The sequence below is a fragment of the Coloeus monedula genome, assembly GCF_965178545.1.
Source record: "Coloeus monedula genome assembly, chromosome: 6".
Classification (NCBI taxonomy): domain Eukaryota; kingdom Metazoa; phylum Chordata; class Aves; order Passeriformes; family Corvidae; genus Coloeus; species Coloeus monedula.
Genome location: NC_138786.1, coordinates 64069865 through 64088306, shown reverse-complemented (window position 1 = coordinate 64088306; position 18442 = coordinate 64069865).

The following is an 18442-nucleotide window of genomic DNA, read 5'->3' as shown; positions in this document are numbered from 1 at the left end:
ATTGGGAATTGGGAATTGCTGGCTGGGAGGGTGGGCAGGGGCTGGGCTGGAATTGCCAGAGCAGCTGGGGCTGCCCCTGGATCCCTGGCAGTGCCCAAGGCCAGGCTGGACATTGGGGCTGGGAGCAGCCTGGCACAGTGGGAGGTGTCCCTGCCATGGCAGGGGTGGCACTGGGTGGGATTTAGGGTTCCTTTAACCCAAACCATCCTGGGATGATGATTCTGTGACCCTGTGTGGACAGGGGGGTACAAGAACCCCACCCCGATGGAGATGCAGTAAGAAGTAGAATTTTTGGCTTGAAATGTTCAGGTTATTGGAGCCCAGGCCACTTTGGGATGTTTCTTCATGGAGAAGATGAACTGGTTTCTCCCAGAATGATTTGGATTGGAAGGAACCTTCAATCCCACCCAGTGCCACCCCTGCCATGGCAGGGACACCTCCCACTGCTCCCAGCCCCAATGTCCAGCCTGGCCTTGGGCACTGCCAGGGCTGGGATAATGCCAGAATGATGGAACATCCACGGCATCACCACAGCTGGGAAGATCTCCCAGCCTGTCCCCAGCAGCTCCGAGCCAGGATCCGAGCGGCCCCCCTTCCCTGCACACAGCCAGCCCCGTGCCAGCCCTTCCATGAAGCTTTCCATCTTTTTTCATTGTAGTGTTTCTCATGCCTGCTCACACACCTCTTCCAGAGCCCTGATATTTATCTAACATATTGAAAAATTATTTTAATTTTCAGGATTTTTTCTTTTCCCCTCCCTCCCTCCCTGGCAACCTGGCAGAGATAACAAAGCCATGAACAAGCCTCATTCATTTCATGCATTTCTGAACATCGTGGCAACCACTGTCAGAAAATTTAATCATGTTGCTTTCATAACATTCATTTTGCATATTTCAGCCGTCGCTCCGTGGAGCGTGGCCGTGGCAAACACGACTTGCCTAAGGTCACAGGCGAGAGAGGGCCCAGCCCTTCAGCACAGCACAGGGCTGGCAGCTCCTGCAGGACTGAAAACTCAGGATGTGAGAGGGAAACACTCCGAACACTCCTTGCACCCTCCTCGGGCTCCGCCCTGCGCTGCACTCAAAGCTTTCTGCTGGGAAATCAGTCGGAATCCGCTTTTCCTGCTGCTGCGGGGAAAAGGGGAGCGAATCTCAACAGTATCATGGAATTATGGAATGCTTTGGGTGGAAGGGACCTAAAATCCCATCCATTCCCACCCCTGCCATGGCAGGGACACCTCCCACTGTGCCAGGCTGCTCCCAGCCCCAATGTCCAGCCTGGCCTTGGGCACTGCCAGGGATCCAGGGGCAGCCCCAGCTGCTCTGGCAATTCCAGCCCAGCCCCTGCCCACCCTCCCAGCCAGCAATTCCCAATTCCCAATCTCCCATCCAGCCCTGCCCTCTGGGTCGTGTCTCCCCAGGCCCTTGTGAGCAGTCTCTGCCTGCTCTCCATGAGATAAAACTCCTCTTGGAGCTGCTGGCTCTGGTATCAGATGTGGAAGTGCCTGGGGTTCACAATCAGCTTCACTTACCTGGAGTTGGCAGACAATGATAAAGGAAATAGCCTGTGCCTGCAGCACCATCTGGGCACATTCCCTGCTCAGCACCACTCATTAATTCCATCTTGAAGAGCCTTCTGGACCAGCCACGAGGACATGTGGGTACCAGTCCCAACTCCCAGGCCACTTTTCCTTCGAGGCAATTCATCTGCATTTTGACATTTCCGAGTTCTCCAGCTCCATAAAATTTATTTCTGACTGGTTTCATGTAAATCAAATTGCTTGAGACTTCTGCCTTCAGATTATAAGTGATCACATTAAACCACAAGATGCTCTTGGCCACAGGGAGACTGAAAATGAGATTTTGTACAGTTGTTCTGTCTCGTTAAATTCTTTTTTTTTTTCTTTTGTGGGAACAGACAACTTTGTCATTCCCAAATCATTTGCCTGCACAGTGTTCTGGTGAGATCCAGCTTGGAATATGGCATCCAGCTCTGGAGAAACCAACATCAAAAAGACATGGAGCTGCTGGAGAGAGTCCAGAGGAATCCACGGAGCTGCTCCAGGGTTGGAGCCCCTCTGGAGCCAGGCTGGGAGAGCTGGGAATGTTCACCTGGAGAAGGGAAGGATCCAGGGAGAGCCCCGAGCCCCTTGCAGGGCCTAAAGGGGCTCCAGGAGAGCTGCAGAGGGACTGGGGACAAGGCATGGAGGGACAGGAGGCAGGGAATGGCTTCCCAGTGCCAGAGGGCAGGGCTGGATGGGAGATTGGGAATTGGGAATTGCTGGCTGGGAGGGTGGGCAGGGGCTGGGCTGGAATTGCCAGAGCAGCTGGGGCTGCCCCTGGATCCCTGGCAGTGCCCAAGGCCAGGCTGGACATTGGGGCTGGGAGCAGCCTGGCACAGTGGGAGGTGTCCCTGCCATGGCAGGGGTGACACTGGATGGGATTTAAGGTCCCTTCCCACCCAAAGCATTCCATGAATCTCTCCTGGTGTTTGGCACGGAGCTGCCCCCCCTGCCCTGGTCAGTGCTGAGGCTGCACCCCCAGGATGTTCCCAGTGCCTGGGAAGAGTTTTGGGAGCTCCAGCTTTGGGGACAAGTCAGTCCTGAGGTCACACCTGGGAGGAAACTCCTGTGCTCAGGCACAGGAACACCTGGATCCTTTCCCATGATCCAGGTGGCATCACCCAGTGCCTGCCCCTGGAGAGGGTCCCCAGGCCCAGTGGCACCAGTCCAGCCTCTGGATGCCCCAGTTCCCCTCACGCTGCTCCAGCCCAGGCTGCCTGAGGCTGCCTTGTTGCTGTTGTTTCCTTTAATTAGGCAGGAAAGCATCTCCCTGGGCTGCAGGTAATTGGAGGAGCAGCTCGGGCACTCGGGAACTTGGGGAAAATAAATGCAGGAGGCAAAATCAGTTCCAGCATTTTTAAGTTGCAGAAGTGCAAAGGCAAAATAAAAAAAAAAAAAAAAACCACCAAACCCAGCAGCAGCAGCAACAAATATTCCCAGAGAGCCGTGTTTGCTGGAGGCACAGGAGGGAGGAGGGAAGCTGGAGGAGGATCAGGGAATTCTGGATCCGCAGCTTCCAGCCAGGTCAGCACAGAGCCAGATCCTGAAATCCAAGATCTCCTGGGCATGTGGAATGCCAGAGCCACGGCTCCGGGCTCACCTGCCCTCGGGCACATCCACGGATGGCCTGAGCCATGCTGGCAATCGTGTGCATGGGTTGGAGCCCAGGGAATTCCTGGACGTGGCACTGGGGGCTCCGGGCTGGGGACACGGAGGGCATCGGGCACAGCCTGGACTCGGTGACCCTGGAGAGCTTTTCCAGCCTCAGGGATCCTGGGATTCTGTGACTGACCCTGGGGCAGGAGGCTCCAGGGGGCTCAGGGCAGCCAGAGGGTTCTGGGAGGGCTTTTCCAGGGATTCTGGGATTCTGCCTTGGTGCCTCCTCTCCAACAGCTCCTGGGGAGGATTCCAAGCTCCTGTGGGTTTGCCATGGAAAAGTGGGGCTTCCAGGGAGGTATTAGAGCATCTCCCCTGGGACAGCTCTGGGGACACCGATCCATCCCTGGGGGAGGCAGAGCTGTGCCAGCCTCTGCTCAGCCCCTGGCAAAGCCCACCCCGTGCCCTGGAGCAGCAGTGGGAGCAGGGGTGAGATTCCAGCAGCGCTGCCCTTCCCAGGGCAGCTCCAGGCAGGAGGAACAGTGCGGTGGGAAACAGGGAGCAGCTGGAATGTTCTGCAGAGGAGCTGTGCAGCCAGAGCTGGGTAAATACTCATGGATGGGTTATATAACACTACAACCACACACAAAGCATATTTTTACTTTCTCTGATTTGTATTTTGGGGGAAAAACACCGGACACAGTCTCTGGTTATTAAATCTCAGTCCTGGAGGGCTGAGACCCCCCGGGGCAGAGCATCCCCTCAGGGCCTGGCCGGGGTGGGGCTCAGGGGGCAGAGTCCCCTCCCTGGCACACAGGGACAGCCCCAGCCCCTGTGGGTCTGTCGGGGGCACGGGCTGGGCACGGAGGGGCTGCTGGGTTCTGTCTGAACCGTTTAATTGTGCTTTCAGTGAGGCTGAACTAAAAGAGTCCAGGTTGAGTCCATTTGTCAGAGATCACAAAGGTTTCTCCCTCTTAATCAGGCTCTTGCAGCAGCACAGTTTAATTATTCCCATGGCTGCTTTCCCCTGCAGGCAGAGAGAATCCCAGAATCCCAGAATCCCAGACTGCTTTGGGTTGGAGGGACTTTAAATCCCATCCCAGCCCTGCCATGGCAGGGACACCTCCCACTGTCCCAGGCTGCTCCCAGCCCCAATGTCCAGCCTGGCCTTGGGCAGTGCCAGGGATCCAGGGGCAGCCCCAGCTGCTCTGGGCACCCTGTGCCAGGGCCTGCCCACCCTCCCAGCCAGGAATTCCTTCCCAATATCCCACCGAATCTCCCCTCTTTCAACTTAAACCCCTTCCCCCTGTCCTGTCACTGCTGGCCCTCACGGAAATCCACTCTCCAGCCATGGCAAGATGGCTTTTATGACTTCCAAACCCACCGAGAACCTTTGATTCCTGAGCTGAGCCACAAAGAATCACCAAACCGAGCTGGCAGATTGCTTTTGTTCTCCTTTCCTGCAGATTTCCCCCGGAACAGACAGAAGCAGTGACACTGATTACTTGTTACATCATTAATATTTAATGGCTTGCCATAATAAAATATTTAAACTCAAATATATTGATTTTTAGCACGTTAATACAGTTGCAGCACAAACAGGATTAGCAAGGTCTCATATGCAGAACTTTAATTAAATCCATAAAGCACACTTTTTTAATAAGCTCTCACACAAAACTTAACTTTCAATAAATGCTTTATAATAGGCAGGGAGGCTCTGCAGGACCTGGAGAGGTTTTATGGACCTCAGCATGTCCCACACTTCCTGATGGGAATTCCTGCCCTCCTGGGAACCTCAGCTGACATTTGAACCTGCTCCAAGCAACCTAAATGTTGTCTTTGAGAGATAAATAAGAGTTTTGTCAAGAAATAATAACACTTTGGCAAGGAGATGAGCTTTAAGGTCCTTCCAGCCCAACCCAGTCTGGGATTTTATGGTTCTCCAGCACAAGGAACAGGACTGGAGAGCTGGGAACACGCTCAGGGATCACCTTCCATGGCCCAGGCTAACCAGGACCTTGCACGGGGTTAGCTGCCAGGACCTCTGGGTGATCCATCCTCCCCCTTCTCCAGGGACACCCCAGCTCCCATCCCACCAATTGCCCTGGCAGTGAAAATATCCATTTTCTACCTTTCTTGGAAGATTTTCCTGTGCTACTCCCACCAGCGGATGCTCGGATATAAAGGCAGCAGGCAGGTGGTGGCTGCAGCCACACTCAAATTCAATCATGAAGCTTTTGGGGGCAAAAAAGGCCATTTTTAGCACCTTGCATTTCCCTGTGGCAGCAGCTGAGGCCTGATGGACACCTGGAGGTCACAGGAAAAGGTCAGGACCTTTCCCCTCAGTCCTGTTCCATCAATCCAAGCTGCCAAGGGACTTCTCCAAGAAGTTTTCCTAAAATCCTTGGCTGTTAGCAGTGCTGGTGCTGGGAGAATGCCAAATTATCCTGCACGAGCTGAATCCCGACCACGGGGCTGTGATCACAGGGTGAGAGAGCCGAGGTTATCCACAAACATCATCCCAGAACTCTGGAACAGCCGGGAAGGAGCCCCTTTGTTTGCCATGGAGCCCTGATTCCAGAGGCAGCCAGCCTCCTGCCCTGCCCTGCCCCTCGCAGGCAGCACCCGGAGAGGGGATTCCTGCCCGGAGCAGGGGTGGGTGCTGATGTTCCCAGAGTTCTGGGAGAAGGAGCAGCCCAGCCGGCCCCTTGGAGCGCTTCCCACCGGGCATTGTTATCCCTGGTTTTAAAAAGTCCATCCTGAGCACTGCCACAACCTCTCCCAAAGGGGGGGATCCAGGTGGGGGTCGGGCTCTGCTCCCGGGGAACAAGGGACAGGCCAAGGGGGAGCAGCCTCAGGTTGCCCCAGGGGATGTTTAGCTGGGATATTGGGAAGTTCTCTCCACGGAGACGTTGTCCAGCCCATGGTGTGGGTGGAGTGAACACCACCCTCAAATCCCTGAATTCCTGCCTCACCTCTCCCCAGCACTGTTCCAGAAATATTCTTTCTGCATTTCAGTTTGTGTTTTCCGGGGTGGTTTTTTTTTTTTTCCTAATAAAACAGAACAGTGGGGGGGAAATGACCTTTTCAGGTTTTAGATGTTCTGGAAAGGGGAAAAAACCCAACCAAGTGATTGTGCTTCAAAAGCCTCCGATGGAGGAGGCTCGGGGAGCTGTGGTTACTGCCGTGGCAGGGGTTATTTTTCCTGCTCCTGTCAGAACCTTCTCCACAGCTAACAGCCTCCCTCCAGCCAGATGAGATCCTCGGCCGTTACCGTCAGGGCTTTCTGGGAGGAGAATCAAATCCTTGCAACTGAAATGGGAGCCAAGCCCCAAATTCCTGAGGGACACGGGCGCCGCTCCAGCTCCGGGTGCAGGCTGGGTGCCCCAGTGAGGAGGGTGGAGGGCCCAGCTGGTGGGACTCCAATCACCCAACACCACCCCAGAGTGGGATTTCAGGGTTTTTTCCATAGTTTTCCTCCAGGATAGCAGGAATACTCACTCGACCCTGAGCCAGCAGCTCCACTGGGAGCACTGCCAGGAAAGCCCAGCCTGGCTGGGCCTGCTGGTGACCACTGCAAATCCTAATCCCTGCTGCAGCCAGCCCCGTGCAGCTCCCTGCCAGCACTGGGATGGCAAATCCCAAATAACCTCTTCCCTAAAGCTGTTTAAAACAGCCAGGGACAGCCAGGTGCTGCTGGAAATGCCTTTTCATCTCCCAGCGCTGCTGGCTGTGGAAATCTCTTCCCAGTGCTCGGTGTTATGTTGTAAATCTGCCTGGGCTGGGTTTAAGGGGATCGGGATTGTACTGAAACCCCCTGAGCGACCCCTCCAGGTAAATCCCGGCTCCTCCTGAGCAGCCAGTGTCATCAGCCCAGGATCCATGCTGTGGATCTGCTCCATCAGCCCAGGATCCATGCTGTGGATCTGCTCCATCAGCCCAGGATCCATGCCGTGGATCTGCTTCATCAATCCAGGATCCATGCTGTGGATCTGCTCCATCAGCCCAGGATCCATGCCGTGGATCTGCTCCATCAGCCCAGGATCCATGCCGTGGATCTGCTTCATCAATCCAGGATCCATGCCGTGGATCTGCTTCATCAATCCAGGATCCATGCCGTGAATCTGCTCCATCAGCTCAGGATCCATGCCGTGGATCTGCTCCATCAATCCATGGTACAGGCCATGCATCTCCTTCCCTGGTCCTGCTCCATCCCCCTGGGTTCCATACCATGGACCTTTTTCTCAGTCCTGCTCCATCAATCCAGGACCTGAAGTCACGGAACTCCTTCCCTGGTCCCACTCCATCAATCCAGGGTCCACATCATGGGTCTCCTTCCTCACTTCCCCTCCATCAGCCCCAGGTCCAGCCCATGGGTCTCATTCCCGGCCGTGCAGCGTGGCCGAGCTCACGCTCCGTGGCCAGAGCGAGCAGAGGCCCCTTTTCCCTTCTGGAAAGAAGTGCGGGAAGCGCTTTTGGGAGCAGTGGAATTGCGGGCCCTGGCAGCGGTGGCTGCGGTGGAGCTCTGCTACCACCTGCAGGGCTCCTGCCGGGCTGCTCCGCATCGCAGCGCCTGGAAGCGCTGGAAGGGCAGGCAGGGCGGCTTTGGTTCTCCCTCGGTTTCATTCCCGAAGGCAAATCCAGTCGCTCTCCCAGCAGAGGCTCACACGCATCCCGGGCAGCTCCCACATCCCGCTGACCTGGTTCGAACGAGACGCCGGCACCAGGAATCCCAGGAAATGCTTTGTTGGTGCCCAGCAAAGCAAACACCGATGCCAACACGGAATGGCATGGAATAAACGCTTCCCTGGCACGGAATAACCCCTTCCCTGGCATGGAAACACCCCTTCCCTGGCCCTGCCCCTGGCAGGGGCCACCTGCCCGCTCCAGGCCCGCAGGCCCCCCAGCTCCAGCCCCGCTGCATTCCGCAGCCCCAGAGCTGGCTCCCAGCCCCGGCACAGGGCGAGGGACCATCTCCAAGGAGATGGAGCACGCCACGGCTGCGATTCCACATTTCCCTCGGGAAAAACGGGGCAGGGCGGGGGGGCGGCGGTGCCGCGGGGCTGGCGCGGCAGGGGATGCCCAGGTGAGCTCACCCGCGCACCTTTCCATGCCCTGAGGGCCGCCGGTATTCCCTGATTTCCTGAGGCAGCAGCACCTCCCAGCCGCAGGCGTTTCCCTTCCCGTCTCCGAGTGACCGACACCCGGCAGCACCGAGGAGCAGCCCTGCCCCGGCCGGGACTCTGGGAGCCTTTGCAATTCCCTGCTGGAAGTCAGCCCCTTGCTGCCCACTGCGGCTCCTGTCCGGGGATGGCAAACACCTCCCACGAGGAAGTTCCCCGGTGCAGGAGGGAGTGCCGCTGGAGTGTCCCCGGCTGTGCCCGGGTCCCCCGTGCCCCTCGCCCCGTGCCCACCCTGCCCGCACGAGGCAATTCCCGTGGCACAAACCCGGATCAACGGGAATGGGAATGGCTACAAGCGAATTCCGGCGGCTGAGCCGACACCGGCGCCCGTCTGCCGGCGTTATCCCCCGGGAGCTGGAGAGGGAATCGGAGAGGGAGGGGAGAAGCAGCTGCTGAACGTCCCCGGCCCTGGGACTGGACTGGGAATTACCGCTCTCTGTGCCCCGCTCCTGGCCCCTGCCGCACCCATCCTGCATCCATCCCGCACCCATCCTACATCCTGCATTCATCCTGCATCCATCCCGCATCCATCCCACATCCCGCATCCATCCCGCACCCCGAATCCATCCCGCACCCCGAATCCATCCCGCACCCATCCTACATCCTACATCCATCCCACATCCCGCATCCCACATCCATCCCACATCCTGCACCCATCCCGCGCCTATCCTGCATGCATCCCGCACCCCGCATCCATCCCGCACCCATCCCGCATCCATCACTCACCCAGCGTCCATCCCGCACCCATCCCGCATCCATCCCTCACCCAGCGTCCATCCCGCACCCATCCCGCACCCATCCCGCACCCATTCCGCACCCCGCATCCATCCCACACCCATCCCGCACCCTGCACCCATCCCGCACCCATCCCGCACCCATCCCGCACCCATCCCGCATCCAGCATCCATCCTGCACCCATCCCGCATCCAGCACCCATCCCACACCCATCCCGCACCCATCCCGCACCCCGCCCCGTGTCGCTGCCGAGGGCGGGGATTGTGCAGGAAGCAGGACCCAGCCCGTGCTGCTCCTCAGGGCGAGCCCCGACCCCTCTGGGCCCCGGGGTGCGTTCGGTGCCCTCGGAGCCCCCAGCCCCTGCCCGGGTGTTCCAGCATCGCGGGGCGCGGGCTCCCGGCGCTGCTCCGCAGCTCTGCAGCGCCGGCGGCACGGTCCCATCCTGCCCCCCGCCCGCCCCGAGCCGGGCAATCGCCGCAGGAACGCCGGGCTCGGTTATTATTATTATTCAGCACAATCTCATCATTTTATCCCTCAGCAGTGACCTTCCGAGAGCGCGTTAAGCCTACAGAAAGAGCACTTGTAATTAATCTATTTCCATAAGATTAGCATGTCAAATGTCACAGGGATCCGTGTAAGATCCTTTCGGAGCCTCAAATCCTTTTGTCCCAAAGGCTTTGAACCCGTGCCGGTGTCAGCAGCGAGCAAACAGCCCGGCGGGGGCGGGGGCTCCCCACGGACCCTCCCCTGCCACGGAAATCCCGGCCTCGGCTCGGGCTGCCCAAATCCCGGCCCCGCTCCATCCCCCGGCGCGGGCGAGGCCGAAGCGCTGCGGAGATCGCGCCGGAGAGGGGACAGGCCCGGGAGAGGGGACAGCCCCGAGGCGGGGCTTGGCACCCTCACCCCTGCTCTGCTCCCAGCTCCCCTATCCCATCCCATCCCATCCCATCCCATCCCATCCCGTCCCGTCCCGTCCCGTCCCGTCCCGTCCCGTCCCATCCCATCCCATCCCATCTCCCACATCCCAGCTCCCCCCGTCCCACCCCATCTCCCCTATCCCATTTCCCCCATCCCTGCTCTCCCATCCCATCCCATTTCCCCCATCCCAGTTCCAGCACTGCTGCTTTGGGTTGAGTCGATGCCATCTCCGACCTCTCCCGCTCCACCACGGCCGCATCGTTTACAAACCAGCAGCAAAATAATTCCAGGAGCTCCAGAGGGATTTATTTTCTCTTCCTCTCGCTTGCAGACATCTTGCACCGAGTCCTTCTCACCTGTGAGGAAAATCCCTGTTCCGTTCCAGCACCAGGCATTTTTAAGTTTAATTCTGTGTATTCTCCCGGGGGGTGGCAGGGAACACCCCAGGTCCCACCAGAGCTCTGCTGTCGCTCCCAGGAATTCTCTGCTCATCCCAACATTTACATTTCAGCTCCACCACAGCTGCTCTGGGCACCCTGTGCTGGGGCCTGCCCACCCTCCCAGCCAGCAATTCCCAATTCCCAATCTCCCATCCAGCCCTGCCCTCTGGCACTGGGAAGCCATTCCCTGCCTCCTGTCCCTCCAGGCCTTGTCCCCAGTCCCTCTCCAGCTCTCCTGGAGCCCCTTTAGGCCCTGCAAGGGGCTCGGAGCTCTCCCTGGATCCTTCTCCTGTCCAGGTGAACATTCCCAGCTCTCCCAGCCTGGCTCCAGAGCAGAGGGGCTCCAGCCCTGGGAGCAGCTCCGTGGATTCCTCTGGAGGAGGAGATGGAACTTTTCATTTGGACTTTTATACTTTTGTGGCAAGAGGAAAAATCTCCTATTCTCAAAGCACAATCTTCCTCTCAAAAACTTCCCCCTTTGATCAGGTTCTCTGTTGAGTGTGCCTTTCCTTCTGAGTAATTAAAAGATATGACCTTTGCTAATTAAGTTTAATAATTAAAAAGTAATTCTGAAAGCAGATTCCTCAAATAAGGTTATTTATTTCCTTTCTTTCTGCAGAATAAAAGAAGCTTTCTATCATCAGATCCTCACTGAAGGTGATTATGGGGGGAAATGCTCCCCTCTCATTCCAAGAGGGGGATTATCCCTAATCCTGGTTTCTGTCACCTCCCCGGCCCCAGGCCGTGCCATGGGCAGCCAGGACAGGCATGGCCAGGCCCAGTCACCCACGTGCCACCTCTGCACCCCTTCTGTCCCCCTGCCCTGCCATGTCCCCATCCCAAATCGCCCCTTTCCATCCCTTGGGTACTCCTGGAACATCCCAGAGTAAATCCCGTGCAATCCCACGGTATTCCCCTCACATCCCGCAGCGTGTCCATGCCCCAGGGCTGTCCCACAGCACCTCTGGGGTCCTGCAGGCCCGCCCAGCTCCCTCCCAGGGTGTCCCCAAGGTGCAGGGGACACCGAGCTCAGCCCCACCCGCTCCCCTCACCCATCATTCCCCAGGGACGCCGCAGCTCCCGGCCCTGCCCTGGCACCTCTGATGCCATGAAGATTTTTTGCCTTTTCTTTTATACCCCTGTTATACCTTTTACAACCTCTGCATTCTCAGTGCTCTTTGCCTCCATTCTTGGACTTGTTTGTTCAGCCAGGAGACTCAACATCTCAGCAGCTTCGTAGCCGGGGATCAGTGTGCCCCAGAGCCCAAGGTCCTCTCCAGAACACATTCTGTAACCTGAGATAGAACCATCCAGGGGAAGGCTCCTTGGGGAGGGGGGCTCACTCCAGCCTCTCACTGGGAAACCTTTGATAGATCTGCTAATTAGTAACACCTCTAATGTGATACCAGATCTTTGGGGTGCACTGTGGTGTGCATTGGGGTGCATTCCACCTGGGCGTGTGCACCTACGGATCCTTAAAATAAATACCAAGGTAAAATCCCTTTTTCCCTTCTAACCATGTCTGACTCTTGATTTTAAGACCAGGAAAAGGCATCCCCACCACAGCCCCTGGAATTCTCCCCCCCACCCTCCGCAGTCCCACCAGGGCTTTCCCAGGCTGAGCTCCCCCAGAGCTGCTGTCACACTGATGCTGACACGGAGCAGGGCCCGGAGCTGGCTCCACGTGTCCCAGATTACCCCTGTGTCATCTCCAGCACCTCCAGGCCATATTAAAATGCTTTCCCCCCCCCCCCCTATTTTCTCCCTCTCCTTCTCTTCCTCCTGCAGGAAATTCAGGATGGCACCGTGCGACAAGCTCTGTCACTTCGAATTAAAGCAGCCGGGCTGGGGTTATCTGCAATCACGTGGGAGCTGATAAAATGTGATATCCCTGGGAAGGCAGGGGCCATCGGGAAGCAGAGAGGGACACAGCCGGAGAACCGGACACTTCCCGGGATTAGCTGTGGACTCTCCACCTACAGCCTCCCAACAGCTTCTTGGGAACAACAAAAATCAGGTTTTGTTGGCTTCAAATACTCCCAGAGCCCTGTGGGGTCAGGGTTTGGGGTCCCTGGGCAGGAGTGTTGGGGTCGGGGGGCTGTGGGGTCCTGCCAGCCCCAATTCCACCTGCCAGAGCCAGGGTGGGCACCATGTTTGGATCATTAGGGAGTCGCTGCCAGCCTTGCTGAGGATTTGGGATGGTCATGGGAATGGGAATGGGGCATCCAAACCTTTCCCACGTACCTAGGGAGCTGCTCATCCAAAATTTTGGATGGATTTGGAAAACTCATCTTAAAGCCATAAATGAAATCTTCCACTATCCCAGGCTGCTCCAAGATCTGTCCAGCCTGGCCTGGAACACTTCCAGGGATGGGCACTTCCAGGATGGATTCGTCCTGTCAAAGGATGAGTGTTTCAAACGCTGCAGTGATTCCTGGTGACTGGAGAAACTCTGGCAAACGTTCCTTCCCTTCCCCAGCGTCTCCATCCTCCCCGCGCTGACGCAGGAACACGAAGCATTCCCTGCTCAGGATGATGGGAATCCCCTCACGTGCCACGGCCGAGGTGGGCACGGGGCTGGGGGTCCCGCCGAGGCTCCAAGGTCTCCAGCAGGAGCATCCCGTGGGGCCATCCCAGCCCTCCTGGCATGTGCAGGGTCACCTCTGGCCTGGCACAGCAAACCAGTGTCCTCCCAGTGCCCCTCCTGTCCCCGGCGCTGTCCTGCACCCTCGGGCACGGCAGGCCCACGGGAGGGATTTTGGGGAGGAAGGATGGGAGAGGTGCCCTCTCCCAGGAGCCAAGGGGAGGCTCTGCAGGGACCATCCTGCTCCCCTGCCACCCCTCCTCTCCTTCCCGTTCCCATTCCCACTCCCATTCCCATTCCATATCCCGTTCCCATTCCCGTTCCCACCCTGCCAGTGAGCAGGACCCAAATCCAGCCCCCTGGGTCTGGCCACATCCAGCCTCCCTCTCCCAGGATTTCACCACCCTTCACTCCATCCATTATTTTCTCTGCTTTCTCCCTGTGCTGGGTGAGGACTTGGGAGGAAAAGTCAGCCTGTGTTTGTTCCTAGCTGGGCACCAGCCTGAGCTGAATTAGTTTAATCTGAATCACCACAAACCCCTGGGGAAATCCAGGGGAAATGTATAAATTATTATCTCCAGCTCTCTGAATTAATCTGCACAAATGAGTAAAGCACTTTTTCATTTAGGATTTAAAGTGAACAGGAAGGCAGAGAAAACTCAGCACGCACCTCGTGCCTGCACCAGCACAGCTCCAAACATTCCCTTGGAATTCCAGGGCCGTGTGGGGATGGAGCAGAAGCTCCAATGGAAGTAGAAACAACTGGCACAGGGTGCCCAGAGCAGCTGGGGCTGCCCCTGGATCCCTGGCAGTGTCCAAGGCCAGGCTGGACACTGGGGCTTGGAGCAGCCTGGGACAGTGGGAGGTGTCCCTGGAATGAGTTGGGATTTAAGGTCCCTTCACACCCAAACCATCCCAGGATTCTGGGATTCTTTTGAGATTCACTTCCCCTTTCTCTGTGCAACCAGGAGAAGCAGATCCCAACCTATTCCCAACCTCTGCCTGCCCAGGGAAAGGCTCTTGGGCACCAGAACCCCTTCACTGATAACACTCCCTCATTCATCCATAACCTGGCAGGGAGGAGGAGGAGGAGATGAGCCAGAAACCCAGCTGAGGGCTGGAAGAGCCAGTGGAGCTCCTTATGGAAACAGGGATCTGAGGAAGGAGTTCCCGGGGCTCTCAGGGGCTCCCTGGAGCTGTGCCGAGGGCAGGGAGAGCCCCAGTTCCACCTGGGAGAGCCCCAATTCCAGAAGTGTGACCTGCAGGGAATTGAGGGATGGGACAGCACAGGAGGAAACAGCCTCAGGTTGCACCAGGGGAAGATTAGATTGGATATCAGGGAAAATTCCTTCCTGGAAAGGGCTGTCCAGCCTGGCACAGCTGCCCAGGGCAGGGGTGGAGTCCCCATCCCTGGAGGGATTTCCAAGCCCTGTGGATGTGGCACCTGGGGGCATGGGGCAGTGTGGCCCTGGCAGTGCTGGGGGAGGGATTGGACTCCATCTCAGAGGGCTTTTCCAACCTCAACAATTCCATGATTCCATGATGGGGTACCTGCCATCCGTGCCCATGGGCCCAAGGGGGAAGTGCAGTGTGGTTTGGATTAATTGAACCCACATCAGCAGCAGGAATTTCCCCATGGAAAGGGAGCTCAGGCCTTGGCAGGGGCTGCCCAGGGAGCTTTGGAGTGCCCATCCCTGGAGGTGTCCAAGGAATTCCTGGAGGTGGCACTCAGAGCTCTGGGCTGGGGACAAGGTGGGCATCGGGCACAGCTGGGACTCCATGGGCTGGGAGGGCTTTTCCAGCCTCAGTGACTCTGGAATTCCGTGACTGAGCCTCGGGCAGGGGTTCCAGGGGCTCGGGGGGTCAGCGCAGCCGGGGGGGCTGGAACCGCCCGTGCCCGTCCCTGTGCCAGCCTGCGGGGACATCCAGAGCCCGTGTCCCTGTGCCAGCCTGCGGGGACATCCAGGGCGATCCTGCAGTGACATCCAGCGCCCGCCCGGCCCCGCTGCAGCCCCGCCGCCGCCGCTCCGCCCCCAGCCGGCAATTCCAAAGGAAAAGCGGCTTTTCCTTTTCCCGGGAGCAGCCTGTGACAGCCGGGAATGCTCGCGCCGGCCCCGCTCTTCCCGAATTCCCGGGATTAACGCGGACAAGGCACAGACGGGCGGCTCGGAGGAGCCTCAGCCCAGCCCGGCGCTGCGGGGCCGCGGCACCGGCACGGCCCGGATCATCCCCGGAACCGGCACCGGCACCAGCACCAGCACGGCTCGGATCATCCCCGGTACCGGCACCGGCACCGGCACCAGCACGGCCCGGATCATCCTCGGAACCGGCACCGGCACCAGCACGGCCCGGATCATCCCCGGAACCGGCACCGGCACCGGCACGGCCCGGATCATCCCCGGTACCGGCTGCACCAGCACCGTCCGGATCATCCCCGGTACCGGCACCGGCTGCATCATCCCCGGTACCGCCCGAATCGTCCCCGGTACCGGCACCGGCACCACCCGGATCATCCCCGGTACCAGCACCATCCTCATCCCCGGTACCGGCACCGCCCGAATCATCGCCGGTGCAGGCACCATCCTCATCATCCCCCCGGCACCACCCAAATCCTCCCGGTATCGGCACCATCGCATCTTCCCCTCGGCACCGGCACCACCCAAATCATCTCCCCGGCACCGGCACCGGCACCGGCACCGGCACCGGCACCGGCACCGGCCGCACCCCCTCCCGTCCCGCCCGGGGCAGGCTCCAGCCCCGTCCCCGCCGAGCAGCGCAGGCGGGATGGGACACGGGGACAGCTCCAGGCTCTGCCCGGTTTCCTTCCCCGGGGGGATGGAGGAGCTGAAATCCCTTCTCCTGTCCGGAAAGGCTGGGAGAGCTGGGAATGCTCACCTGGAGAAGGGAAGGGACCCCTCAGAGCCCCTTGCAGGGCCTGAAGGGGCTCCAGGAGAGCTGCAGAGGGACTGGGGACAAGGATGGAGGGACAGGAGGCAGGGAATGGCTTCCCAGTGCCAGAGGGCAGGGCTGGATGGGAGATTGGGAATTGGGAATTGCTGGCTGGGAGGGTGGGCAGGGGCTGGGCTGGAATTGCCAGAGCAGCTGGGGCTGCCCCTGGATCCCTGGCAGTGCCCAAGACCAGGCTGGACATTGGGGCTGGGAGCAGCCTGGGACAGTGGGAGGTGTCCCTGCCCATGGAAAGGGGGCAGCACCGGGTGGGCTTTGAGGTCCCTTCCAATCCAAACCAGTCTGGAATTCTGTGCCTCTCTCAGCAGGTGCAGCAGAGCTCAGGGATGGTTTGGGCAGAGACTTTGATTGTAAAAAGCATAAACCAGAGCATTTGTAGAATATTTTCATATTCTGCCTCCATCTCTCACTGTGCTGACCCTCCCTGCTCAAAGGGGGGTGTCTGTGAGCCCCCTGTACCCACATCCACACCCTGGGCACTTTGAAGCTGCTGGATCCGGATTTCCAGCATCCCCTGGTGACTCAAACATTTCTCTGCCCTGGGAGCAAGGAAAGTGAACCCTTCCTCTCGCTGTGATTTCCTGGCAGGACATGTATTGGTAATTTGAAGACATTACCTTTTAATTTAGAGAATTTAGGGAAATACGTCCATCTGTTCATCCCTGAGACACACAGGGAGGGGCAGCTGAAGCTTCAGGTGCATTTTTAACCCCAGAGCTGGGCTCAGCACCTCTCAGCCTCTCCCCATTTAACCCCGTGTGACAACGGCACAGCCTGAGTTCCAACCCCAATCCCAGCCCTGCCATGGCAGGGACACCTCCCACCATCCCAGGCTGCTCCCAGCCCCAATGTCCAGCCTGGCCTTGGGCACTGCCAGGGATCCAGGGGCAGCCCCAGCTGCTCTGGCAATTCCAGCCCAGCCCCTGCCCACCCTCCCAGCCAGCAATTCCCAATTCCCAATCTCCCATCCAGCCCTGCCCTCTGGCACTGGGAAGCCATTCCCTGCCTCCTGTCCCTCCATCCTTGTCCCCAGTCCCTCTGCAGCTCTCCTGGAGCTCCTTCAGGCCCTGCAAGGCCACACTGAGGTCACCCCAAAGCTTCTCTTCTCCAGGCTGAACAATCCCAGTTCTCCCAGGCTTTCCATGGATATGCCCCACTTCCCAGAGCAATAACCGGAGTTACAATCCCCGTGCTCTGATCCTGTGTGTGCTGGAGCTTGTCCAAGTGCGTTAATAATAAATTAAAGTAGCATGGGGGTAAAAACCAGGATTTGATCGTAAACAACCTGGAAGAGTGGGGCAGAAGGGGCAGCAGCCATGGAATGAGGGCAGAGGTGGGAGCAGCTCCAGCGGCTCCAGCAGTGAGCACCAGACAAACCAGGATTTCCCGGGTTTATTTTCCTAAAGGGCTTCACCTCCAATGAAATCATCACAACAACGCTCCGAGAGCACAAGGACAACACCCTGGGAACTGCCAGAGAATCCCAGCACAGCTCAGCTCTTGTCCCGTGGAACTCAAAAGCTGCTTTTGGAAACAAAACCAAACCAGGATGTGGCTGCTAAAACAGAAATAACATAAAGATATACAGGTAAAACCACAAAACTCCAGGGATCAAAAATCAGGGAAATTTTTACCCCAACCAAAGCACTCCAGCCAAGCCCAAGTACAAAATTCCCTGTACAGTTACTAAACCCTGCTAAAAATCCGAGTTTTCCTTGGGTTTAAAACACAGCACACCGCATAAGGCAAAAACAAAAATAAAAAACCAGGAGTTCTCATCCAGTTCTTTGTGTTTCGGATCAGTGGAAAGAATTTCAGGCAATTCTGGATGTTTTGCAGCTTCACACAGCGAATGGGGACTTGCAGTGAAGTTCACTGAGGTAATGTTATCTCCCAGAAAAACCGTTTGTAGCACGGACAAAAACTCCAACCCGTTCCTGGAAGGAAAGCATTCCCAGGGGCAGAGGCTGGCAAGCAGCCCGCACGTGGATATCTTTAAAAAGCAGAAATTCCGAGCTGTACGGACACAAAGAAACCCATTGAAACCCCGCTGTGAAGGGCTTAGCAGACAATCTCAGAGATAAGGAACCGGAACTGGGAGATAACTGGGAGATAACTGGGAGTTGGGACAGCTCAGCTGCGGCTCCTCGCTTTTCCAGCTCCCAGCCAGACATTCCCAGGGCATTCCTGAGTTTTAACCCAGCTTTACCCTGATTGCTGTGTCTGATCTCCCTCTGCCCAAGCGCTGAAGGGACGGGACAGGGGCACCCGGACAGAAATAGGGGTGGAGGGAGTTTCAGGGACGTGATCCCTGAGCTGATCCATCTTTAGGTAAGGAGTTCCCCAATAACAGCAGGGAAATTCATCAGGCATTGCTCCTGAGGAGTGAAAAGCAGCTCCTGCTGCTCTCTGCAGCGTAGCAGTGTCACATCCCAGGGCACAGGGTCAGTCATTCACC